At 38.3% G+C, this 27,381-nt stretch overlaps 1 protein-coding gene across 3 annotated transcripts in view; it reads right to left on the bottom strand.

Annotated features, from left to right (window-relative positions):
- Window positions 1–27,018, bottom strand: part of rap1gapb (RAP1 GTPase activating protein b) — a 113,043-nt gene extending 86,025 nt beyond the window's left edge. For 2 of the 3 annotated variants that reach the window (XM_085161265.1, XM_085161270.1), the window contains exon 1: window positions 26,784–27,015. The gene's annotated coding sequence lies outside the window, so the exon portion shown is untranslated. Of the gene's footprint in view, window positions 1–26,783 lie in introns of all 3 variants that reach the window. The other variant, XM_085161268.1, reaches the window with a different exon arrangement.
- Window positions 27,019–27,381: the final 363 nt, after the last annotated feature.

Raw genomic sequence — 27,381 nt, 5'->3', positions numbered from 1 at the left:
TCCTATTTTATTTCTTTATTATTCTCACAGTGAATTTGATTCATTGATTGTGATGTCTGCCTTTACCACATGGTGTCATTTGAATTAGTTCATGAAGTTCACTGATTTGTACATGCCAATGTTTGATTCACTGTTCTGGACGAGTTTTGAATCTTTAGTCTTTATTTAGCTGCAGTTTCTATTTTGAGTTTATTTGTCATCTGTTTAGTTCCTTCAGTGCCTCCCCAACTCTTCTACCTACTGCTCGTCGTTCTGTTGTGTCTTTGTGCTCCAGTGTTTCTTTGTCTGAATGTGCGTGTCCTTGTCTTTTGGTTAGTTTCTGTTTTTCAGACCTCTGTGTATAAATAATCTTGTGTCTTTCCCTTAGTCTTTGTCAGAGTTTGTGGTATGTTTCTAGCGTTTGATTCTACAGCCCATTTTACTTTTAGATTTCTGTTGGCACCTGTGGATTTGGTGTATTTATAGGATTACTCTGGCATTAAATAAACATGTGTAAAACATTTACTTGCGGTAAATGTTCACATTTTTAAGAAGTACATCATAATCTGCAGCTAAAAATACTCCACAGAGCAAATTAGCCCTGTTTAAGTGATGTTAACTAAGCCTCGGTGCACTGCTGCTTTTGGAAATTACAGAGTCCTTCCAAGACTATTCAGAACATGATTTTGAATAAGCAAGTCTTCGGCAAGAATCAGACGGCTTAGGCCACTGGCAATTTAAAATAACACAGGGAGAGACCAACAGATACTGTATGCCTACAGATATGTCTCTGTTTTCATGAAATTTGATGAAAAATACATAAATACAAGGAAGGTTGAAGATTTGGACTGAGATAGTTAGAAAGGAATGGCAGAGATGTTTTGGATATGTGCTAAGGATGAATGGTGGGTATACTGTACTAGGGATGTTGAGTATGGAGCTGCCAGACAGGAGGAAAAGAGGAGACTGCAGAGAAGATTTAACAGACGTATGAAGGAGGACATGCAGAGGTTTGATGTGACAGAACAGGATGCTACGGAGAGCGTAAGATGGAGGCATATGATCTTCTGGGACAACCCCTAAAGGGATCAACTGAAAAAAAAAGAAAGAAGATACTACACAGCAAATTCAAAAGTGTTAAATGTTTTGGTGTTAGTAGTCTTAGAGTTAATTTTACTCTAAGTAGAGTCACATGCTTTTAATGTAACTCTGAGGTGTAAAATGATAGTAGTTAAAATCGAGTGTTAAAAATGAGTGTTTCTATTTCAAATCTGGAGGTGTTACAATGGAAACATTAACTCTTGACCTCTTAACTCTGAACTCCTAGAGGGGCTATGACACTAATAGAGTAAATTCACAGACTCCGCCCCCAGCACGGCTCCAATCGAAGCTGAAGTGAAGCCGTTTCAGAACATTTTGCTCTACATATTTGAGTTGTTTGCCATGCTTGGTAAGTCATTTTTTCAAAGATTGTTTCAATTATTATTATTAGCTTTTACTTCTGTGGCTCTTTGGAGTTGAGACAAAGCTGTGTGAAAGGCATTAGCCATGTTGCTCGCTGATAGCACCGCTCGCTGTTTTAGCTAGCTGAAAGGTATTGTTTTCGGCAAATACCACAGCCTTGAAAAAAAGCTTGCATGTGAATTTTCGGTTAAATTTTTTGGTCAAATACACCTAAAACAATGTCTAGAATGTGAAATGTTGGTATAATGGTGCTACTTGAAGCCTGAAAACGATCTCCCATAAAAAACGAGCAGACAGCAGTAGCAGACGTCCTGACTGGTTCTACGTTAGCATTTAGATCCCTCCAGAGTTTTGTGCACACGGTTTAGGTAAAAATGAAAAAGGTTGAGGTTTTACATTTAGTGCAGTACTACCTGTTGCCTGTGTCCTTATCTTTTGGGAAAATACTTTACACAAGTAATGTCTCAACTGTGCTGCAATTGATTTGTGCCATTAATTAGTGTCAACTAATTTTTATTCAATCTCCACATAGGATATGCTTGTGAAGATGGAATATGGGGGAGAGCAGAAGTGCGTTGAAGTTCCACAAAGTGATGAATGAAGGACATGCATATTGTATTTTGTATTTATTGAAATAAGTGATGAGAATGCTGTTATTTGCATTTACCAGCTCACCTATGTCAGACCTTTTGATAAACGAAATTCTAATGAAAGTGAGAACATGTACACTGTTACATCTTTCAGAAAATGTTTTGAAATTGTGGTGCACAGTTCAGAATAAATGTTTTTCAAAAACCATTGCGTCTTTTTAGTAAATGTTTATTTCCAAAAGAAATTTCTAGAAGTTCAGAACAGTAAAATTCCCGCTTTTTAGAATTAATTAGAAGATAACTCTTACGTAGTTAAACTAAAATACTCTTTGAGAGTTAATATATAAACTCTTAACACCAAGTGTTAAATTATCAACTCCAGAGAGATTTGGTGTTTAACACTAAATCAGAGTTAACATACCAACTCTCCAAAAAGAGTTAAATTAACACTCTCTGGTGTGGACCCATATAGACACTTTAAAAGTGTTGAAATCAAATCTGACAGTGTTAATTTGGACATGCTGGATTTGCTGTGTAGCTTTAACCTGTCAAAGAGAAACTCAGAAGTAGGTGAAACCTCTTATCCTTTATCCCCTCGGAGTCATTTGAAACTTTACCATTATATAATTTTGGATTTGAGCATTTATGGTTACTTTATCCATATACAGTATGCAAGCAAACCCTCACTATGACTTTAATAAAGTCACACTTTCTTAATTAGATTATATAGGGCTGTGCGATGTGACCAAAATCTCATATCCCGATATAAGAATGCTATCGTCCGATAACAATATAAATCACAAAAATGTAACATTTTCTGTAAATTCTGTGAATCTCGGGCAGCTCGACTTGCGTGAAGTGTTTCCAGCTGCGCGTCATGTAGCTGGAGTCGAGTGTTTTAACCGATGCATGAAACGATACATTTTTAGACATAAGTTGTAACAGCCGCCGTTTTCTTTGTTAGTATTTATTACACGGCGTGCTGCAGGGAAAAGCCTGTTCTAACGTTTGAGTCTAAGGTTTATTTTTTTAGCACCTGGCGGCTCTTTTTTAATTCTCATCCGTAAATAACCTGCTCTTTCATGTGATTCAGTTTATTTTGAAAAGTCTCAACAGGATCTTGAGCTTTATTGTGAAAGGTTTATGTGGAACAGAAACAAGCGGACACGCGATGCTGTTACCGTCGTTGTTGCTAACCACAACGCATAAAAACAGGCGCTTGTCCGTCCGTAGTGTGGTTATAGTAAATATAAGAGAAAGAGAAAACTTTAAGAAATTAATATAGCCACTACAGTGACCATCAAAACGATGAAAAAATATTGCCGTAAACAGTTTATTTTGCGACACCACGAAACAAACGATAGCGTAAAATGAAACGATAGACGTTTTTACATCGTCATCCGATATATATCGTTATATCGAACAGCCCTAAGATTATATTTTATATTTCATTAAATTATTAACTGCTGTTCTGCATTTACCACAGACATACATTCTCACCATTGCTATCATCAACAGCTCTGCTGGGCACACTAATCCTAATTAACAGTAGGCGGTGATTCTGATGACCCAGTCCAGTTATCTAAATGTACCTACGGAGAAGCAAAGAGCATAATTACGCTAACACCGACTATAATCGCACTTTCTTGATGAGAAAAATGGGATAATCATCTCTCTTACAGCACGCTTTCAGGCACAGGGTGAAAACAGTAAATGACGTAAGTGTGAATAGTGTGATATAACAAATGAACAAAATGACACTATTTTGGAAGCCAAATCTTTGAGCCTTGAGTTTGAGAGAATATTTCAGAGCAACTTGCAGGAGACAAACTGACAGCGCTTCTAGCCATGCAGCTGGGGAGAACTGATCAATAGCAACAAAAATATTCTGCTACCTGCACCTCAAAATACATCTAGTGAACAGTGTTTGTTTGCATAAACAACTCTCCTCCACAGTGCATTAAAATAGCTTTGCTTTATTGGATTTCACCCCCGGCTCTCACAATCTGAAATCAATACATCTGCACCATGTAAACATATAAATTTAATAGTTAACATGAGAGACAGTGAAAGTATTTCTAAGATGTTTTAAAATCTTAACACTGACTAACACACAGTGCTATTATTTCCCGCTCACAGTAAAGGAAATTCATGCTCACAGGAACCAGCTTGCCTACAAGAATCTAACATGTCAAGGTAGATTTTCCTAACACAATGCAGTGTGTGATGCAGCAGATAATCACTCTTAGAAGTGTAACAGTGTGATAAATGGATGCTGTCTGTAGTGGTCTGTCAGGTGTTAACGGTAGTCTTGCATTAGTAAGCACAAGCACCACTTGATTTTCTTTTTAGCGTCGCTGTATTCGCATCACACATTAAAGCAAACACAGATCAGGTCAAATCGTTCTGCTTAGCTACTCTTGCACTTGTACTTGCTATAAAAATAATTATTTTTCCAACTTATTGGACAGCAACGTCTGATGTATGATGCTCATTAACTTATGACACACAAGACACACATAAAAATCCCACTGTAAACCTCTCCACATAAATACCACCTACACTAAAGCACAAAGCTCAGAAAGCACCGCTCACACATTCGAGCTTAGCAGAAAGCTGTTGTCATCCCGCTCAGAAAGAAACATATTCACAGAAGAATGGAGGATGAAGATAAGAAAAGCATCCCAAAGACCCCAAATGCTACAGTAAACATAACACAGGATCGGTGCAACTGTCTCTGAGACACAACTAAACCATAAGCTGTTAATCTAATACAGCACAAAAGAACAAAATGAGACACACAAATCTTCCTTTCTTGTGTCCATAGATACTGGGTTACTGAGTATGTGTTTCAGTAAACTCACTCAACTGCTCAATTTGAATAAGAAAAATCAAATGTTTTCATGTATTTCTGACACTATGCCGTGTTCAGCATTCCTTGAGGATTAGAATGTAACAACATGTTAAAGCATTGGTTGGCAGGAGCAGATGTCCCTGAAAGCTGCAGGCATGGAAAACATTTGGAAGATGAGAAGGAGAAACAGTAACTAGCCAGAAGGTAGACAACAGAAAACGGAGCACTGGGAACTAAACAAAGTCTTCACAATGTAATGTTCATATTTGCAGAATGCAGGACCTGAGGGTCTTATGGAGAAAAGATTCAAAAAAATAATAATGTAGCAAATGTTGTACAGATTGCCTTTTTATGTATGTTTTAAAGTGGAAAATTATTATAATTGCTTATATTGTGCATTATTTATATTTATATTCCCACTGATAATATGAATATAATATTCTAATTGCAAATTTAAATAAAACCTGAAGAACTACCAGCAAGTTTCCCAAAACAACATATTATATCCTAAAATGCCTCTTGTGGCCAATTTCTGATCCAAACCACATGACCATGTTTATTTATAAGTTTGTTTTGCAGATACATGATATCATAATTATATTCAATCAAAAATTTGATTTGTTTTTCCGAAGTCAGGAGCTGTCCTGCTATTGTGAAGGTCAGATTTGGAAAAAAAAAAAAATTACACTATAGTTTATTGCTTTTTCTTCTGACTGACAATTTCGAGTCAAATGACATGCTTGCCTGCAGCAGCTGTCACAGCCTCAAGTTGTCACTTTGGACAGACAATCAGGAGACTAGAAAACATTAAAGACATTTTATAGCCATAGCTCCGGACTCATCTAGCACCTTCCTGATGTAAATGCTGTCTCGTGTAATCTAAATAGAGGCAGGGTTTGGGAATGAGTTTTCTAAGGTAGGAGCTGGAAGCTACAGATGCTAGACCAAAAGGCTGAAAGCAGTTCAGACAGTATGAATTTATAAAAAGAAATGTTGGTAGATGGTAGATTCTATTAGCTGCTGGTATGAGTTACAATTAAGGCATGCCTTTCTAAAAAGGACATTATTACACATTTAATGTAAGTGCACTATTTAAGTTTTCAATCACGCAGCTATTAATGGAGGTCTACTGAATTATTCAAGTGGATTTTTCCAGAAAGATTTGAATAATGTAAAGCAGGTCTGGTTAAAACACCAACATAGTCACTAGTTTATCAATTCAAAGACCTAATACATACACACGGCAAATGTCTCCAATTCTGTTTCATCGTCTAATAACTTAATTTGATGTTTCTTTGCTGTTGTTGTTTTTTATTTCATTTTCTTGTTAATCACAAAAAAAAAAAAAAAAAAGAATTTAATCTCTGGTTAAATGCATTCACCAAATCAGGTTTTAGGACACCTGGCTGTCAGTGAGACAATCTTTCTCTTGGTTTTCTTGAACTCTTGAACTGAATGTACCTTGTCATGTTAGAAGGGTCTCCTCGCCGGGAGGAGAATAAATTACAAGCAGTGGTACTGACTTGAAGTACTCTGCTGGAGTGAATCAGACGGCAGGTCAGTGAGTTCAAGCTGAACATCACTGAGTCCATTATTCACTTTGCAAGTCGTGATAAAGAAATCATGCTCTCACTCTTCAAATCTTCAAACTGTCTTGTAAACTGACCATGCACATGGATGTGTAGATGGTGGGCTGATGGCTCAGCGTTGGGATGTTGTCTTCATTTGCCTTCAGAGAAGCTCATGAAACCTCTGGCCAGACTATGTATTTCATGTGCAAAAAGCCCCTTGCCTGTGTCCTTGGCCTAAGGCTAACCAGGACACAAGACGAACTGGTTGCTCTTTACTCTGCTTCTAGCCAAGGGTTATGATTCTCATATGGGGTGTGAAAGATCCCGTGTCCAACTGCAGAACCAGCCACCAAAATTAGTAAATTCCTGGTTTCCCTGGATGAGGGATGGAAAATCTTGCAGTTATGAATATTTAATTTAGCAGTGCTGTTACACCAATAGCAAATGCAAAATCTGCCATCCAGTCTGTATCAGAGAGCTCAGGGAATTTTTTTTCACCTCACAAAACACCCAAATCTCTGGGTTTTGGTCTTATATTTTAGTCCTCTGCCCAGACTGAGCCATCTGTAGTCTATATCGACATTCTCAGTCACATCCTCAACAAATCTGAAACAAACTATCTGTCATCCAGTGCTCTTTTCTTTCTCTTTTATCTTAGTTGCAAGATCAACAACATAGTTAACTTGCACAAAACCTCAAGCAATGCCAGCAATAACCATGGGACTACCAGCACTGATGACAGTCTCATTCTTGTCTCAAAGTCTTTGTTCACGAAGACAACAAGTAAGTGGGCTGAGTTAAACATCATAGCATTTGTTCAGAGTCAAAGAGGAAAAAAGAAAGCGTCCTCTTTATCTTTCATTTGATGCTCTGGATATTCTGTGATGTCCTTGTTCGATCTTCAAGCATATCAGCACTGCACAGTCCACAGAAAACACTATGATAAACTTCCACTCAACTTGCTATTCTTGCAATTTCATTGGATGTTATGCTATGTTAGTCATAGCTAGACCCCATTCTGACGACTTAATGATGTTTCCTTGTTTTGCCTTTCATATTCAGCAACTTTCCTCTGTCTGTTTTTTTCTCTCTTATTTTGTGGATCCTTCACCTGGCTCCCAGTTCTGCTCTTTCTGCACACCTACCAGTAATCAGCTCATTAACCTCCCAGCCAGCTCACCTGCCTTCCATCATCTCACAATAATTACAGTATATCTAGCCTTTTTCTACTTCAGGCCACTCTCAGCCCATTTAAGGAGTTGTCTCTAGTCTAGTGTTTAACCACTCTGCCTAACCATTCTCTCTTGTGCCCTGTCACTTTCCTGTCCATCTCTGCTTTCTCTATTTACCAGCTCCCCACTCTGTAGACTCATTCCCCAGGCAACCCAGCCTTAATCATCCCCCTCATCATCTAAAGTTAAGACTTCTAATTTGCAAAATCTCTTGTTTCTGTCCTGTGTTTGGATTGCAGCAGAAACAAGCTTCACTATTCCAACTACAGATGTGTGAAGTTTAGTAAAGACGCTTTGCTGCTTATGCAGCTTATTTAATAATGCTCAAGATGAATTTGATTTGATAAATATTTAAAAAAAATAAATAAATATATATATATATATATATATATATATATATATATATATATATATATATATATATATATATATATATATATATATATATATATCCTTCTCTATGGTCGCTAAGAATATAGCTGCTATAAAATATAGTAAAAAAACATAAATCCATGTTTGTTCTGTCTTTAGTGTGAGTTCACATATTTCACAAGTAACTAACCTACAATCACTTGTGTCAATGCATAATATTGCTGCATTAAGCGCACAAGAAAAGAGAGTTAACTCTCCAGTCTTGCTTTAAACTTATCCAAATGTCCAAAAGTTTGAAGATGTTTCATTACTGACTTCCCATTGACCTAACAGGCCAATCAAAGATAGCCCGAGGGCTGGATGTGGCCTGTGGGCTGAACAATACCCTGGCCACGATAAAGGTCTACCTGCTGCTGTGAGACTACAGTGCAGACAACCCAAACCCACCATTAACGTAATTGTGTTTTCATCCCCTCTTTGCTCTCCAGTGAGCAGCAGGCCAGCGTTGCTTATCTTGCTGACATTTCACAACAGCCTTGTCTCTGCATAGCTGTGTGTGTGTGTGTGTGTGTGTGTGTGTGTGTGTGTGTGTGTGTGTGTGTGTGTGTGTGTGTGGTGAGAGAGAAAGCAGGGTTCTGCATGACGTCTGACAGTTCCTTGAGACACAAATGGCAGTCTTACTACTGCCACTTTGCGAGTTCTGTAAGTAGCTGGCAAAAAGAAAGCTGTATACACAAACACTAATTAACAAACAAATCACACTTTAAATATCCCCGCTGAATACAGAATGTGAATATGACTCTTTATTATCCTGTTAGCAATTGCAACCTTGCTGCTTGTCTTGTTAAACCAGATTTCCCACGTGGGCTCTTTATTTGTGGATAGAGACGCTTGTGTCCCTGCATAATTTAATTATGTGATTTGGAAGTACAAATCTTCTGGCCATTTGAGTTTGCTTTTCCTAATCTTTCACAAAAGGCAAGCTTCATCTTTTTATTTTTTCCTAACACTAAATGCATTTGGTTTGATTATGCATATCAAAGCATATGACATGCATATCAAAAACATTGTCTTTTCCTACGGTTTCAAGATTAACACGGTGCTAAACTGTGCATTTTTGTGCAAGTGAAATAGTAACACAAGATACTGAGAAGTTAGAGATGTATGTAGCGATTGCCTGAGATGAAGAAAAACAGGTCATCGCAGTCGTGGGTTCTGACTCATGTCTCCTGAAGGCTTGTAAGCAATTCACTGAAGTCCAGGCTTTCCAAACCCAAAATGTATCTCATTACGTCATCATAATGCTGCATCCCCACGCTGGTCTGGCCCTGGCTTGGATGTCGCATCCATTCTGTCATTTCATTATTTCTGACAAGCTGGGGTTTCAAAAAAAAAAAAAGGATGGGTTGGATTTATACCACTGGCTTTTCCTTCTGTTCATTAATCACTGCACCATGGAGGCTTTGGCCCAGCTTCCACCAGCTCTGAAATCACTTTGTCACAGAATTAGGGTTGAGGTCTTTTCTTACAACACAATGACATCATTTTAGTTGTTGCTTGCTTTTGCTTTGGGGGACACAATAAGTTCAGCGTCTGGCTATGACACTAAGTATTCCCATAGACTGTATATAAAAAAAACAGATGCTTCCAAGTCAGAACACTGCAAATCTCCACTCAGGCAGGCAGACCAACTGCATGCTTACTAGCTCAGCTGTTGTTACTTCTTTAACCTTTTTTCACAGTGCTCTGTGTCGTTGTAGGACCATCTCCTGAAGCCCTCTCATTTTCCTCTGCATTTGAATGCATCTGCATAACGCTCAGACTTTGTAAAACATGTACTAACAAGTTAAGAGAATGTGTTAAGAAGATACTCTGAAGAGCTGATGATAGAAAGAGCACTGCAGACAGCATGTTTGCTTTCAGACTGTTAATAGCGAAGATGGTTTGGGCAGGTAGACGACAGATAAGGTTCGTAGATGCAGTGAAGGATATGCAGAGGGCTAGGGACAGGGTGAGATGGAGACAGATGTTCCCCTGTGGTGACCACTAAAGGCAGCAGCTGAAGAAGAAGAATACATGCATCTGTATTTACAATTAAACCTATTTGCTGCCACAACCTGGCAACCAACAAGCTGATTCAAGAGCTGTGTATACGGCTAATCTCTGCACAGACAGGCAGACCAGCAGCACTGCCCACTTACCTGCTGTTGCTTTGCTACTTACTTACTACAAACGCACGGTCAGGCCATATTAAACAACATTGGAGGTTCTAAACAGTCAGAAGGCAAAATGCTCCAAAGGTTTGAAGACACGACTTCATGACAGCCCAGAACACAATGACACAATTTCTAGACATTTTTTTGAAACATCGAGAAAGTGGAAGAAGGGACGGTGAAGATCAACTGCTAAATACAGACACCAAACACACCTGTGCTCTCTGATGGCTAAAACATGTCCGAGTGGTGAATACCATGTCTTTAGTTACAATTTTTCTCCTTTTTGTGAGTGATAAAACTATTTCTACCCATTCGTTTTCTTTTCCCCAGCAAAGGTGTTAAGATTAATCACCTGAAAGCAAAAGTACAGCCTAATTGATCAATCACCTGCTAAGCTGAATCAGACAGACCCTGACATAGCTCATCTTGTTGTCTTTACTAGATGGCCGCTTAAAACAATTATTCATTAAAGAAGTGGCCCTTTCTGTTTGATGTTGTGGCGCTGCTCTTTTTCCCTGAACCGTGACAAGAATAATATTATTTTTGATAAAAATGTTAATTTCTTCTGACATTAACACCCCCTGTTAAAGGCAAGGTGGAGTGCTGCTTCTATAAATTGTTATGTATTACAAGGCGCTTTCAGAATAAAATAATTCTACTTTTATCACCTTTTTCTGCACCTTTAGAGTTTTCTTTGTCAACACTTTAGTGGTGCCATAGTGTAGTAGTTTACACATTGACCTAACAATGTCACAACTCCAGCATAAAAGAATCAAATATGTGGCGCTACGTGCTGTGGTGACGTCTTGTGAGTAAGGCGGCAGCTGAAATTGACTTTCTTTCATTCTTTGTTTCTTTTATTTACTTATCTTTGTGTGATTTTGTCCCAAGTGTTCCATTTGGCACATGTAAAATGTATGAACTGCCTTTTACAGCCAAAGGGTCCATTTCTGAACGTATGTGAAAAATTACAGAAAAATACAAGTTGAAAACATTGCTTGGAGAGTGAGGGGTGGTTTTGATGCTCTGTGGTCAGTTTTGGTATGCTGATTTGTTTCATTTTTGCTTCACTTTCTGGTGTGTATTTTTTTTTTTTTAAAACACATTTGGCATAGCTTGCATAACTGATGCAGCAAAATTATGACTGATCTATTCACTTTTTAATTGAAGAGCTTTTTTTAACTGGCTTTATTCGCAGTATTATGAAGTCAAGAGGGTTAATATTTGCATTTGTTTTCTCTGCATTATAAATATATGCAATAATATATTGTTATACGTATTTTTTTTTCCTTGGTGTGTGTGTGTGTGTGTGTGTGTGTGTGTGTGTGTGTGTGTGTGTGTGTGTGTGTGTGTGTGGGGAGCTGAAGGTGAACGTCACGTCACACCAGAGGTGACAGACCCGAGGTCTGTGTGCTGTACAGTATGAGTAATGGGAAGGTTCGTGCCACCAACGATGCCCGTCAACCCCTCAGAGCACGATGACTCTTATCACTAAACTCGTTCCTGCTTCCTGACCTTTCAACAGTCAACCGCTAACCTTTCTCAACCCCCACAGAACCCCAGCAAAAGAAACCATTTCTTCTTTGCATATGAGGTATGCTGCAGAGAATTGCCAGATTGATGGAAAAACTCTCAGGATAAAGGAGCGGATCAATCACTGTTAAATCAAGAATGTCTAGCTGTTGAAAATTACCACCAGACTCTCTTCAGCTCTAAAAGATTTCCATCACTCAAGCATGTATTGTTAGCTTCTTCAGCATCAGCCCAATATGTGTATTCAATGTATAGCTTTGATACCACCTCTGTACTACAATGACAAGTGTTTAACTAGCTGGGGGAAATGCCATCAAAACCAATACTGATATAACAAGTAATGAAAATGTGATGACATTTGTTTGTTGTCATGATGACAACATGGTAAACAAAGTAGAATATTTAGCTCTTTCAAAACCAGATATTTTTCTTAGGAGATGGCGAATAATAGCCTGAAACACAATTCCCAAGTGTTGCTTCATGTCCACCTCAATTACTTTAAGGTCAAAACATATCACTCCATTGTTGACAGCTTTTTGTATTTCCCCTCAGGTTACAACAACCATCTTAAAATTGTGTTTGTACTTACTTTTACTTCCCTTGTTGCTGTCATGAAGAAACTGACTTCAGATTGTTTAAGTGTATTAAGACAATCATCATTTGATGTAATCAAAGATGCAAAAATGCTATTGATATTACTATTATTACTACTACTATTACTCCTACTCCTACTACTAATAATAATAATAGGTTTTTATAGTATTAAAAAAATAAAAACTGAAGTAATTAATTTAAAAAAAAAAATACCAGGTTATTTCTGAAACAACTCCAGCTGAGACTGCATTTTTGCAGTTTTCACAAGTATAGATGACAAGGAATGTGTCATCCTCCACCGCAGCACAAACCCCAGTCTGCAAATGCTTGTGTTGTTTTATAGTTCCTTCTGTTTCTCTGTACTTCTACTACTTTACAATAATTTATCATTGTATACGTTTTAAATTCCAGTAAACATGGCTGCTTAGAGAGATGTGTGAAACATACTGTAACTGATGTCATTATTACAAATTGGAAACGCAATTTTTATTGTTTACAATGTCCAACATGGAAAATTATCAGTAAAAAAAAAAATGCAAAATGTAATCTTGCAGTTATGTCTAAATATTATTATTGATCTAAACTGTTAAAGTTTTTCTTGGAACAAATATTAACTTCACTTCGAGCTTGATTTTCTGGCTGACTCCTAAGAGACCAAAATGACAATTTGAAGATAAATATTGTGCAGCAGCAAACTTCAGAGAATAAAGTCCCTCTGTTTGTGCTCTAGTTCAAGATTCTCAGTCTTATGTTTTGGTAGCTGGTCCAGTCATGCATGTGTGTTCCATTTATGTAAAGACAACAGTTAAAAATATCATAAAGGGAAATTTTCAGACAAGTACTGTATAATTTGTATAATTATGTGCAATATCGTCAGCTCAGTGGAGAGTCTCTAGTGCATGTTTGCTGGTATCCTCTGCTCTTCATTTAATATTGCCTCTTGACAAGCCTTTATTCAATCTGCTGGTATTAAAAATGTACAGACAAGATATAATTATATTTTAAATAAAGACAAATATTTAAGTTGGAAAAATAACTCCAATATTTCCAGTATTCTCCATCTACACTTGACAGCTGTACTAATCCACCAGTTTATGTGTGTACACGGGTCATTATAATAGCTTCTACTCAAAAATATGCTGACTTTATGAGCCAGCTAGTCTTTTCTTCCCAGGAAGGTGAAACACCAATACCAGGAAATGGTTGCCAAAGTTGAAAATTAATTAATTTTTTTGATCATTCATTTTCCTGGCATCGCAAAGTTGCCGCTCTTGGCAGCAAAAATTTCCTCCTCAGTTGCCATATCACAATGGTGAGCGCAGGAACACCAGAGTGCCAGCTTTTAAAACTAGATGACGTTCAGCTGTTCTCACTTTTCAAGCCGCTGGGCTTCCAGCGCATGAGCATCATTAACATGTTTGTGAAAACCAGCACACATGGATTAATACTCGATCATGGCACAAAGCAAATTGCAGTTATTTAAACGGGGGTTCCAGGCAGCTAAATTCTGTTTGCCTTTCCTGCAAAGTTATCATATCCCATAAAGTAACTAAAGCTACATTAATGGGAAATATGAACGTATAAAACACATTTTCTATTGGATGAGATGTGCATATAGATGACCTCAGCAGGTTAAATGGACTCCACTTCTTGGCTATTTTATTAATGAATTGCTGCTGCTCCTATTCCGCTGGTGCCTAGCACTGCTCCTCTAAAGCTCTAAACACACCATCTGACATAATTTAAAATCTGGCTCTCTCTCAGTGCATCAGGGCTGATGCTTCTCAGGAGGACAGAGAGGGGGATGACTTGGCTGCCTGTAATTCAGGATGAAACTCATTCTTAGTCATTTTCCAGCAGAGAATGTAAAACCACAGGGTTTTGTTGTGCTTGCAGAAAAATGTGAAAGTGTGATAACATACTCTATAATGACAAAAGCGTAAGTGGAGGACTTTTTGATAACATCACCTGCCTCTGCAGGGGTGCAGCTGACACCTGGATGCTAATGGAAGCACAGCGGCAAAGGCAATCAAAGAACAAATCAGTGGCTCAAGGAAAAGCGAGTCCTCCCAGATGCTTATCTCAGACTGGTCTTTGAGGAAGTGCAAAGTTGTGCAGACAAGAGGGGAATGATCAGAGCGCTACAGCACTTCTAGCTGGTTATAAAGCAGCAACATGAAATGGGATCTGTGATAGCAATATGGAATATTAAACAAGCTTCCTATTATAAAATCCCACAAAAACTATATTTTACAGTTCTAGAATCAAAAGAGTACAAGGAGTTTCTTGACCGGGCAAATATGGACTGTACTGCTAAGCATTAAGGTTTTATCAACAATGGCATAAGTTAACTATGTGAAAAATAACTATACAAATGTTACTATATCAGACTTCCACGTGAAAACGAGAGCAAATCAAGTTATTAGCTTTAGAGAAGCGGCTGTCTATGATTTGTGATGACACTGAACTTGAGTCTTTGACAGAGCTCCACAGATAGCTAATATACCAGCGTCACACTCAGACACCTCATTAAGGTCAATTACATGTAGGTGTCTGTAATTATGGAGAATAGAGGGCATTTTTTTAGAGGCTCTCTCAGCTTTAGATATTCTCTTCATTTGCCTTGATTCATACTGGAAACTATTCTGCTTATGAGGAAAATTTTAAAAACCCAGTAAATGTTGGAGTGGAACAGAATCACCTTGTTTAAAAAATACGTGATTAGCAGAAGACGCATTCTCTGAGTGCCCTTACAGCTCAGTCACAGCTTCAGTCATTTTGTTTTGTAACTCTGCAGTTTCAGAAAGTGTTGCTCTCATCTACCTGCTTTCCCAACCAGTAGTGTCACCTGACCCGGTTCCTCGTTCCACTCACCTTTCTATTCAGCTAAAAATCCTGCAGTCTACACAAAGGTTAAATATTTGGTTTTTCCACTAGTTCAGCATATAGTCTCCTATACAGTGAATCCGCTAATTTCAGGTGCTATAAATGTTATCCACTACATGCTGCTCTAAACAAAGGCACATTACACACCAAAAAGTAGGGCAGAGAAGTTGCACACTACAGACATCAAACAAAACCTCATGCACTTACATAGAGCTCCTGTCACTCTTCTACCAGCTTGAGAAATGTGAACAGATTTGTATTTTTATTCTAATGTTGTGGAACGAGATATCATCTATAGCACTTGATTATCCAAAAAATGATGGCACAAAGTGAGTATGCAAGTAGAGTCTTAAATGTAACAAGGGTTTCCCAGGGGGGTCCAGTTCAATTCAATTCAGTTTCATTTATCTAGTGCCAAATCACAATCGCAATACCCTCAAGGTGCTTCAAAGTATGTAGCAAACATTATATTGACAGATTTACACAGACCAATAACCATGTTACAATAATGTGTCTACTATTTTGGATGCGTGACAATGTGCGATCAAGTGAGTAACACTCCAATCACAGAGGCTTAGAGACTGGTCAGTGGCCATCTGGCAACCACCTGTTGCTAGGGAAAAGCATATATTCTGTCTTTGTGATTGATTTGGTTGCCAGCATACTGCTGCAATTGAATGGATGGGATGAACTTGTCAACAAAAAGTAGTGAAACTGTGAGAAGTAGGGATGCAACGATACCAATTTTTTCAAACCGATACGATACTTGGATCTGAGTACTTGCCAATACAGAGTACAAAAAACGATACTTCTAACACACACACACACACACACACACAATTAATTGGAAGACAGGTTTTATTATATTCCCTGCCGATAAAAAATAAAATCTTAATAAAAATGACCACAAAAAAATTTCAAGTGAAAAATAAGCACTTCTGTTAAATTATTGCAGAGTGTTCACATTGTAATTTTACAAAATATCACTGAACTATTGGCACTGTCTTGAGCTAATAAACACTTCTGTTTGGAATAAAATAAATATAAATTAGGTTTGCGAATAAATTAAACTTTTAAATTATTGCAGAGTGTCCATATTGTACACAAACAAACAAAATAATTATTATTAAATAAATAATAAAAAATTATAAAATAAATAATAAATAAAATAATAATTGGCCCCCTAGTGGCCAATCTAAAAAACTACAACAGAAATGACAAGCCACCCTCTGATTAATGAAATAAGTTGGTATCGGTTCATGGTATCGGTTAACTTTTACGAGTATGAGTACACACACATTTTACAGTATCGGCCCCGATACCCGATACCAGTATCGGTATCAGTGCATCCCTAGTGAGAAGTGTGACACGAAGCAACAACAGAGAAGTTTTCCCTTCAAAGTTTCAGCGCAGCGCCGCAGCCAACATGTTTCTTTTACTTTGAAGGTGAATCTTTTCCATTGTCAGTTTGTGTCACACGCTTTCACGTGTTATTACTGCTAAGGCGGTAATTAGCAAGTTCAGACAAATGTTAAAAACTATACCCAACCACATTATGTGATATACATACTTTAAAAAATGAGTGTTATACTGTATGGAAAATAACCTTTGTTCTGTAAATTGGTTTCAGGAGTGGGTAAGACTGAAATTTTGTTCCATTAGGAAGACCAAGCTAAATACAGTCTTGAGGCAGTTTTATATATCCATTCGGAAAAGCAGCAACTGCTGCTTTGGCCTTTAAGTTTGGTCATTGAGTTGTTATTACTTATTGGAGATTCAAGGAATTTTGCACACAAACTGGAATTCTAATCTTCTAATGTTTTCAAAGAGGTTAGAAAGGCTGAAAAGAATAAAGCAAATATACCACCTTGAAATATTTTCCAACATCTAGTCTAGGTGAAATCTAAAAGGTTCACTGCAATAGTATTTGATATTCAGATGTACTGTACTTTAGATACAGGAGAGGGATTAGCATCTTAAACTTGACTCATTCATCCTGAAACGTCACAAGAATAAAGCTTTTTCATTAAATGAATTATGACAAACTAGGGGCACCGTGTTTAAGAAACAACAAATTTCCACCTGGTGCAAAAGTCCTCTTGCAGCCCAGCAGACTAAATGCTATGACAGTTACTGCTCCCATGGAAGTAAAGCCTGGAGCCACAGATGTTACTCGGGATACAGAAAGAGGTAGGGACACACATGGCTTACAACTAACAGAGCCTGAGAGCTACTGGTGTTCAGAAACTGTGACGCAGTACTCGAGGCAAGGAGGTTCAAGGCAGTGAGTGGGCATTAGTGAGATGTTTTTTTATGCTGGGAATTCTGATTATTATTTTAATGGGTTATTTGCAGAATATAAGAAAATTAATTATATTCCAAAGCTTATTTGTCTTTCTCATCTGTAAGCCCACTAAAAGAAATTACTGCAGACGAAGACAAGAAAATGAATGAACAACATTGTACACACAAAAAAATGTCAGTCAATATGATAGAAAGCAGTTGGGCAGCAATGTGTAGACCTACACCACAGACTGTGTAAATAACTAACTTGTGATTATTAATGAGTTTCATGTTTTAGTCAACAATATTAAAAACTAGAGATTGAGCACCAAAAGGAATCGTGAAATTGTTTAGGTTACATTTACACTAAGGAAAATGAATTGATGACCAGGTGTTATCAACTTGCAACATCCATCCCTTTTCAAGTGGTTTCAGGTCTGAGACCACTAACCAATCAGGTGCCATCTTCAAACCAACTTTGGTCTATCAAAACGGCCATAAAATAGGGATAAAAGCAACAATACAGAGTCAACTTTGTATAACTTTTTAGTTTAAATGGGTCAAGTTGGCAGTTACATTCAATCTGTTTGCGATAATACCGCAATTAATTGTGATAAATCACAAATGCGTTGACGTCTGTTGCCAGCCAAGAGTGGACTCGCAGAATCTGCAATGGTTGCGACTTTCTCAACCACAGACTAGGTCAGATCTAAAGTGATCTAAAATACTCCTGAGAACTGAGACTTGGGTGGAGCACAGGATTTATCCAGAGGGTTACTTTGTTACAAACTATTCTACTGTATAAACCTGAAGTCTGTAATAATAATAATAATAATAATAATAATGATGGATTGCATTTATATAGCGCTTTTCGAAACCCTCAAAGCACTTTTACAATTCCATTATTCATTCACTCTCACATTCACACACTGGTGGAGGCAGCTACAGATGTAGCCACAGCTGCCCTGGGGCAGACTGCCATATCGCGCCATCGGCCCCTCTGACCATCACCAGTAGGCGGCAGGTGAAGTGTCTTGCCCAAGGACACAACGACCGAAACTGTTCGAGCCGGGGCTCGAACCGGTAACCTTCCGATTACAAGACGAACTGCCAACTCTTGAGCCACGATCGCCCTGTGTAGACGAAGACAAAGCAGTATTAACAGATAATGTCAGATCCAAAGCCATCTGTGTGTTAATGAATTGTGTGAAACTGAATTGGAGTTATGCACAATGGCTGCTGTCCCACTTTGTGAAGTTTGAAGCTCTCGCAATAAAAAAAAAAATCTTTGCAGAAATGTTATGCACACAGTTTGTTGGTTTTGCTGTGATGGGCCAATAGAGAGGAGAGACAGAGAGAGGGCGAGCAGCCAGCCTCGTGAGTGAAAAGATCTTGACCTGATTGTCATTCACTGCATCATCAACAGTTACAACTTGCAGTCCATGATGCTGAAAATACATTACAGAGCCGAGTCATTTTTTAAACTCTCAAATTCTAAAGTCACCTGTAAATGGAACAATATGCTTTCTTCCCTGTAGGGAGATTTACAGATGTAGATTTTATAAAGGGTAATGTGCAGCAGATGACAGTCTGCAGGGAAGAAGAAATTGTCATCAAAGCAGACCATTTTCTTAGGAATTACTGTAGTGTAACATTTAATAATTGTTTCTTTGAACAGACAGCATTTTGTGCTGTTTTGATATTATTTCTTATAAAATATTAAAGTGGTACAGCTGGTCAAATAATGCTCAGTGGATGGAGGGATTTAATTCTGGTAATTCTAAATCATTTGTATTGTAGCATTTGACTGCAAGTGTCTAAAGGGGAAAGCATGACACTGGGAAAACTAAGCGTATGAATTCAAGTAACGCTAACATCTTATAAAACAAAAGGTAGAAACATGAATGTTGTTCTGTGTTTGCACACTGCTGAGAAAAGAAGGAAGGGGGTGTAGAAATGAGACTAAAAGTGTGAAACACTGGAAAATAAGGCTACGTTCACACTGCAGGTCTTAATACTCAATTCAGATTTTTTGATCAAAGCCGATTTTTTTGTCTGCTTGTTCACACTACAAATAAAATGTGACAGCAAACGTGCTCTAGCGTGAACCCTCAAAGCGGCCCGCATGCGCAAAAGAAGCCGTCACACACAACGCGCTCTGTTTAGACCCAGACCAAACAGTATTGTTTGACTGATGGCCGTTAATATAAAGACTTGTTTCGGACTTTACGTTTCCCAATTTTGCTTTAAGCTATAAAGTTATTTTATTATTTACATATGGCCTAATAATTATCCTTATTGCTGTTTTAGAGAGGAGCGGTGCTTCAAAGGATAGTTGCAGATTTCTGTCAGAATCTGCAGATTATTGGGGGCGATCGTGGCTCAAGAGTTGGGAGTTCGCCTTGTAATCGGAAGGTTGCCGGTTCGAGCCCCGGCTTGGACAGTCTCGGTCGTTGTGTCCTTGGGCAAGACACTTCACCCGTTGCCTACTGGTGGTGGTCAGAGGGCCCGGTGGCGCCAGTGTCCGGCAGCCTCGCCTCTGTCAGTGCGCCCCAGGGTGGCTGTGGCTACAATGTAGCTTGCCATCACCAGTGTGTGAATGGGTGGATGACTGGATATGTAAAGCGCTTTGGGGTCCTTAGGGACTAGTAAAGCGCTATATAAATACAGGCCATTTACCATTTACCATTTATACAGTACAAGTAAAATGTTCACGTTTCTCCAACGTTGTCTTCCCCACTGACATCTACACGGGATGGCCAGGAAGCGTTCACGATGTCTTCTCTGGCGCTTCTCCGGCGCTGATAATTGCCATCTGTCTTGTGTCAGAGACGTAAAAGACGGATTTAATGTGACATGACCATTCAAACAGCAGTCGCTTTCTAAAACATCAGTTATGTATCGGATTTAGTACCACATACGAAGGTGACCCAGATCGGATTTGAAAATATCGGATTTGTGCCGTTCACACTGTCATACCATGATCAGATATGGGTCGCATAGGGTCAAAAAAGTCAGATTTGATGCACTTTCGCCTGCAGTGTGAACGTAGCCTAAGATGCACCTTGCATCAGGATTCCCCTGCTCCCTCTTTCCTTTCAGTGCTCCGATAAGTTCAGTTCAGTCCTGCTCTGTTTCAAAAAACACCAGTGTTATTGCAGAGCAGATTTGTAGGGCTCTAAATATTCAGTAAAGAGTGACAGTACAAAGAGTGACAGTACACTGTTTACTCGGGGCAAAAGTGTTGGCACAGCGCTCACAGCTTTGAGCCATCCACCGGTGCCAATTATGCACCTCTTCGAATAACATCCCCCCCTCAAATCAAGCAAGTAAAAAACTCCTAGCAGCTAACTCACACACATACCAGGTGCAAAATAAGACATGCTTTTCTGCATTCAGTTTAACACAATTTGCTGTAATTTGCTAGTTAGAAACCTCAGGAACTTGGTTTTGTGTTTTCTTATCTGATATAGCAGGTATTTCTGTAGGGTACCGGTTTACACATTTACTTAACAACTGCAAGGATGGTGGTTTGAACTGGTTAAAACTCGCAAAACTAGCTGGGGACACAAATCCCCTGGGGGGTTGTGCGGAAATCTGCCAAATCATACATGAGGACCTACCCACTGTGGCAATCCCCTTGTGACAAAGGAACAGCCAAAAGTAGTTTTTACCACATGATGGACCAGATGAGTTGTGGTCATTGGCATAGACTGACTGACTGATTGCAGCGCGTTGGCAATCTGTCTGCATTTAATTCTTCGTCTAACCTTCACCAGTCTGAGAGTAGTTGCAGTCCGATTGGGTGACCTTTTTTGGAGGTAGCCTGAGTTTGAGGATTCTGCACGCTCAACCTCTAAGTGATCACAACTTTTTCCATCAGTCCTAGAGAGACAGCAATTACTTGCCAGTTAAAGATTTTCCTGATCACACTAGTGTGACTGAGTCCTTACTGAGGTCACACAATGAGAGGGATGAGGGTCATAACATTTTATCCAATACCAAGTATTTTTACAATCAGAGTCACCCCCTGCTGGCCATTAAAGAATGCAAGTTTAAAGCATTTGCTTCAACTTTCAAATTCAGGAGTTACCTCCATCTTTTATACATTTCACATTGTACATAAGTATCCAACAAGCTAGTGTTCAAGAAAATGTTTGCTTAGTAACAATACAGTCATAGTCCAGTTTTGTACTGGCAAATAAATGAGACAAACTAGCTATATTATTGCTGGTGCTTAAAGCTTTTATCTAAGTAATGCTGTTGATAAAATAGCACAACCTAATGTGTGATAAAGTCATTATAGTAAATATGAGCACAGCTGTGATATAGGCATAAACCACAGTTCCACAACAGCCCTTAATCTAGGATTAAATCTAGCTCAAAGGGATAGCCTGATGTTAGCTTTTTGCTCCCTTATGTAGCTTGTGTCTTTGAAGAGACATGAACTGGATTTTTCATATATAAATTGTTGATTTTGCTTTACCTTGCAACAAAAAATGTGGCATAGACTAGCAAGCTTTTAGTACTGTGTTCTCAGTCAAGATTCCACCGTCTGTGCCTCTTCAGCACAGCGGGAGATTGTTCCAGGGATCAGTGGGATAACTTCAACAGCATTTTGTCTTGCTATTGTTCACTATATGTTCATCTTCCTGCAAAAATGGATGCAGAGATGATGGTCTTACCGAAATGCAAAAATAAACTAAGCATGCCATGCTTGTACTTACCATGTCATGTAATGTCACTTGACACATTTACAATTTATAGTACTGCGGCTTTACCTCCGAGCCATAATTCTTCCCCCCCTCCCATTCCACTTGTCTTTCATCTATGGTTTATAAGCTTTACATACTTAAATTTTCCTTTCATCTTCTGATCCTTTGAGGAAGAATGAGGGAAACTGTGAGATTCATCTGATTCAGTGTAGCATGAATCAATCTGAGAATCAAATTGACACTGGTGTATCTGCAGAAATGCACATGAGCATGTGTGCGCAAGCGTGTGTCTGGATGTGTGATTGGAGGTAGGTCATTTGTTGGTCATAAAAACAGACTCTTGTTCAAAGACAGTTACAGCATCTGACAGGCTGTGTCTAACATGATAATGTGTTTAATGCCCCCGATACATGTGGCAAACTACATATATTTTCAAGGAACAACACTCAGCACTTTGTGCTTTGAAATCATCAAACAAACAAAAAATTACAAATAACGCTTTATCTCTTTCATTCCGTCTCATTTTTGAGATGTAATATAAAAAAAATAAAGTGTCTCTAGTTTTAAGCTATTTTTCTCATGTCACAGAAATCATTGAACAGTCACAAAGACAGACAAAGACTTGGCTTCATCATCATCAGAAATGCTTTCACCATTAAAATTTATTCAGGTTTCTCGCAAATATGGGAAAAATATAAAGCGGTGTCTCTCAAAAGCTTTGATTTTGATCTAATTCTTAGCTCTATGTTATAAGGGGAGGGAACTAAGCCGTACCTGCAAGCGATTCTTTTTGTTCTTTAGCCCAAATCTCACTCCTGCCTTTCCAACAGGTTGAAAATTTAATGTGTTTTTAGGCATCCTGGAATGTAACCAATGTGCACTCCACTGTGTAGAGAGGGAGAATATAACCCAGTTTATTTTCTGTAGCTGTAATTTATATATTTATGCTAAGTGCCTCACACGCAGGCTGCCGATAGATGCTACAATTTACCAATGTTCCCTAAACACCTTACAATTAGGCTGTTGCTAGAAGGTATTTATTTTGGATGAGCATATAGAAACAGTCAGCCAAATGGTGAAGCTTCATCAGGCAGTGAGCAACACAGGAACAGACATCTGTTTTTAGAGGGGTGGCAGGAAACAAAATAAATACTTAAAGTCACTGAGACTGAAGATTTTGTTTGTGCATTGGTGCTTTGGATTAGGTGATTCGAGTGTGATTATATAGCTTCCACACTCTGGCACGTCTTGCATTTGGGATCGCTTGTGAATAATGCAGGAACCCCTCCAGCTGGTCTATAACACCCAGCACCCTTCCCACCCTATTCATTAAAATCAGACCAGCAGTGCACCAGTCATGGTCTCGCAGAGTCTTAAAATTGGATCTTTATTAATTGCATCCTTAACCCGCTGGTCTGTGTGATTTTTAAACAACAGAGCACTGCCACTGTCAGAGAATGGTGTGTTGTTAGTCCAATAGCTCTGCAGGTTTTCTACTTTGATAGAACAATATACACAGCAGCAGAGCCTTCAGCATATATGTACTGTTTACTGTTAATATGTACTGTAATATCTTTCTGAATTTGCTTAATCCTGAAATATTAGTAATGGTCTTTATTGAAATAAATGGCATCTTGCTTAATTGCAGTGTAAGCAAGTACATGGAGTTCTGGGTCATTCAAAGAATATTTAAATAAGATAATGTCGTGTAAAAGTAATTTTCCTGGGTTGCAATTCAGTCTGCTTGCAGTTTAAATGTGTAGACATATCTACGTATTTAAAACTGCAAGCGAACGTATCTGAACAACATGGTAAAGGTTTGACGATAATAGCAGGGAAATGCCTGCCGAGTAAAAGCTTTTCAGAATTATCGAAAACACTATCACAGCCACTTAAGTAAAAACCATGTCAATAGAGGGGGTTTTCAGTGCAACATTGATGTGGAAGAACAAAAGAGAGACTAAAGAAAAGGAAGACAGAATTATGTCTGATAAAGACATTTGTTTTTCATAAAAGAAAAAATGCCTCGCTTTGAAATTGTACAACTTTTGGTTTTGTTTACCTAGTAAATGCCAGTGAACAAGGACTAAAATTAAGTGTTTCAAGTCTGCCTGCACAGATTATGTATAGTTTTAAATCAATACGTTTAGGCCAAAAGAGTGAAGGGGGGTAGAAATATTCCAGATATATCTGAGGTGCTCTAATTATTAGAAGATTGATTATTATCATTATTATTATGTGAATGTTGTCTAACGCAAGCCTCAGACTAACCTTCACATCCAAAAAAGATCATCTTTAAACCTCAACCACTTGTGAAAATTGTCATCCGACTAAGGGAAAAGTGGCTTTGATTCTCCAAGGGTTTCCAACAATATCCATCTAATCAATCCACTCTGCTGATTGCATCACTCAGTGCAAAGATGGTTCATTGCACCTGTCATCCTTACTTGTATTTACTTTCAGCTTCACCATCTGGGTATAAGGTTATTTTAAATGTGTTTCTATAATTAGACACAACTCCCAACATCAACCAAGCAGCAGCAAACCTTTTAATTCACAGTGGTTTGAGGACTTATTAAACATTTCTGATACATCACAGGGGTGAAAATCTATTCTACAACAAACAAACCACATTGTTTAATAGCTATGAACATGTAAGTTAGTTTAGCATATATCCTAATATAGAAACATTTTGGACAATGCATTTTATTATTTGCATATCAGAAAGGTGTCTGGAAGTGGCGAAAGCAAAGGCTCAGCTATAAATGCAACAATTTCAGTACAGCCCAAGCTGTATTGCTAATTGTGTTTACTGCTCTTTTTTTTTTAAATTTCCTATCTACATATCAACTGATTATCAAACTGAATTAAAGCTGGGGTGTAACGGAAAGAAAGTTAGAAGTTCTGCACATAGGTTATTAACATTTTAAAATAAAGGACTATGTATTTGTTCCCTTTTTTGGAACATTAAAAGTGAAAACTTTAATAGAATAGGACATAAGATGATTTGCATTATTATGTCAAAACACAATTAATGGAAATGCAGTTTAAGATGGAAAAATTAACAAACTTCCTCATTCATAGCCCTGCGCTAACAAAAAAAAAGAACATGCACAATACCTCACAGCTATTCTTCATTTCTGGACAGAATAATCCAGTTTTTGTATGCTTTTCACCTCTTTGAATGAAGGACAAAGAACTTCATAAAGCATTAACTGACTAAAACAAAGCAAAAGTTAAGCAAAAAAACTACCCATTTAATGAGCTTTCTCTATTACATAATCTATAAAAATCAACATCAGTTATTTGCTCCTTAAAATCATTATGTGAGTTTACCGAAAAGGTGAACAGCCTTGGTCAAGGCGATAGACTTGACCATTCAGAATGCAATCAGGTTAGGTATGAATATATGATAGTGGCCAGCTGGCATCCAGGATACCCAGTACTGAGGTTCCATCACAGGCAGGTCATTGTTAAGATGCAGACAACATATATCGGCCAGATGGACTGTGGAAGTAGTTCCAGTAATGCTGAACCAACCGAATCCATTCTCCTTCATGCTGTCAGCTTGCACAAGCTGCTACTAGAAGCCTACTAAATTTCTAGCCTAATGCTGTTGACAGATAAAAATATGAAGTGGAGTCATGAGGTGAGAAAGTATTGGTTGTTATGTTTTTATCTGCCAGTGCAGTCAAATATCTAAATGAAATAACCGATTTTCATCACATTACTTCACCACAGAAGCTCCCCAGCACTCCAACAGCCTTTTAGCAGCTGGTTAATCCCTTGTTCAGATGCCCAGTATGATGACAGAACTGTGCAGTTTCCCTAAAAATTCAGTAAGGTTCTTCAAATACTTTCTAAACAGAATCACCGTTTCTGTAACCAGCAGACTGTTCCATAATCAAATCACCAGCAGTGATAATTATCTAAACAAGAACACAAATGAAAATATGGAAAAATATATCGATCATTTCCAAGCTTTCTTTTCTCGTGCTGAAAATTACTATAAAAATGTAAAAGAACATAAAGTTGGGGCGTTCAGTAGGCTAGTAAGCAAAAGCTTTAGGACATTAAAATCAATTGCATTCCAATGCAAATTTCCCATGTTTAATCAAGCTATTTGGAAAATAGAGATTTTCAATTTACTGCAGAAGCCTGAATTGATTACACATCAAATGTTTAATTAAGCCTGCACGAACTGACAGAAACTAACCCTAGTGTCTAAAGTCGAGCGATCAATAAGCATAAGCTGCGATTTGCAGCACTGTTGATGCAGTTTCATGTGTATCACCCTTTGTCAGGTGCTCATGCAGTACTCTGCACGCATTTAAATGACTACAACACAAAACAAATAAATAAATAAAAATAGTCGAAACCAGACTTTTAATTGGGTGTCGATGGCGCAGAACAACGCGAGAACACAAACAATCGATCAGCCAATGCAACAAGAATCAATTGTGCTGCTCCGAAAAGTTGTAGCCGCTCTCTTACCTTCACAGAGAATTATAAGGCGGCTGTCTTTACGCGCTTCCTCACTTCTGAGGTGGCAAAGGTCGGTCAGTGCTGAAATTCTGCAGAAGCGAAGCGAGCAATTTCTTACTAAAGCATGGATGTTGACGCGGTTTTAAAAACAGCTGTCCCTGTTCCGCTGCCAGAGAAAGGAGGCGGCGCAGAGAAGTGCACGGATTCTCTCAGACCCTCATCTGATGCTCAACTCTCTATTTTCCTTCCTTTCAAATCGCACACGCTGTCATTGTCATGTGACCATTCCCCGTTCGCTAATACGCTCCCTTCTACTCCTCCGTCCATGCACACTGGACAATGGTTCGGCGTACTATGCGGTCTTTAACAGCTGGGGAGAACACACATTTGCCCTATATGCACTATTAGTAATTAGCGTCTGTGAATGCAGCGCAAGCAAAACCGCAAAAGAACAGAAGTAAAAGTAATTAAATGGTTAAGTAATTAATCACACCATTCATTAGATACTCACCTAAAGAGTAATACTGTTCAAATTGTCTCCTGAGAAGCAGTGTCTTTACTTAAAAACTGAGAGAAAACTAAATCACAGACAGCTCACTTCCTTCAA

This window comes from Neolamprologus multifasciatus, chromosome 5 (assembly GCF_963576455.1).
Source record: "Neolamprologus multifasciatus chromosome 5, fNeoMul1.2, whole genome shotgun sequence".
Taxonomy (NCBI): Eukaryota; Metazoa; Chordata; class Actinopteri; order Cichliformes; family Cichlidae; genus Neolamprologus; species Neolamprologus multifasciatus.
The sequence above is the reverse complement of the archived record's forward strand: the minus strand, read 5'-3'. Positions and strand labels throughout refer to the sequence as shown.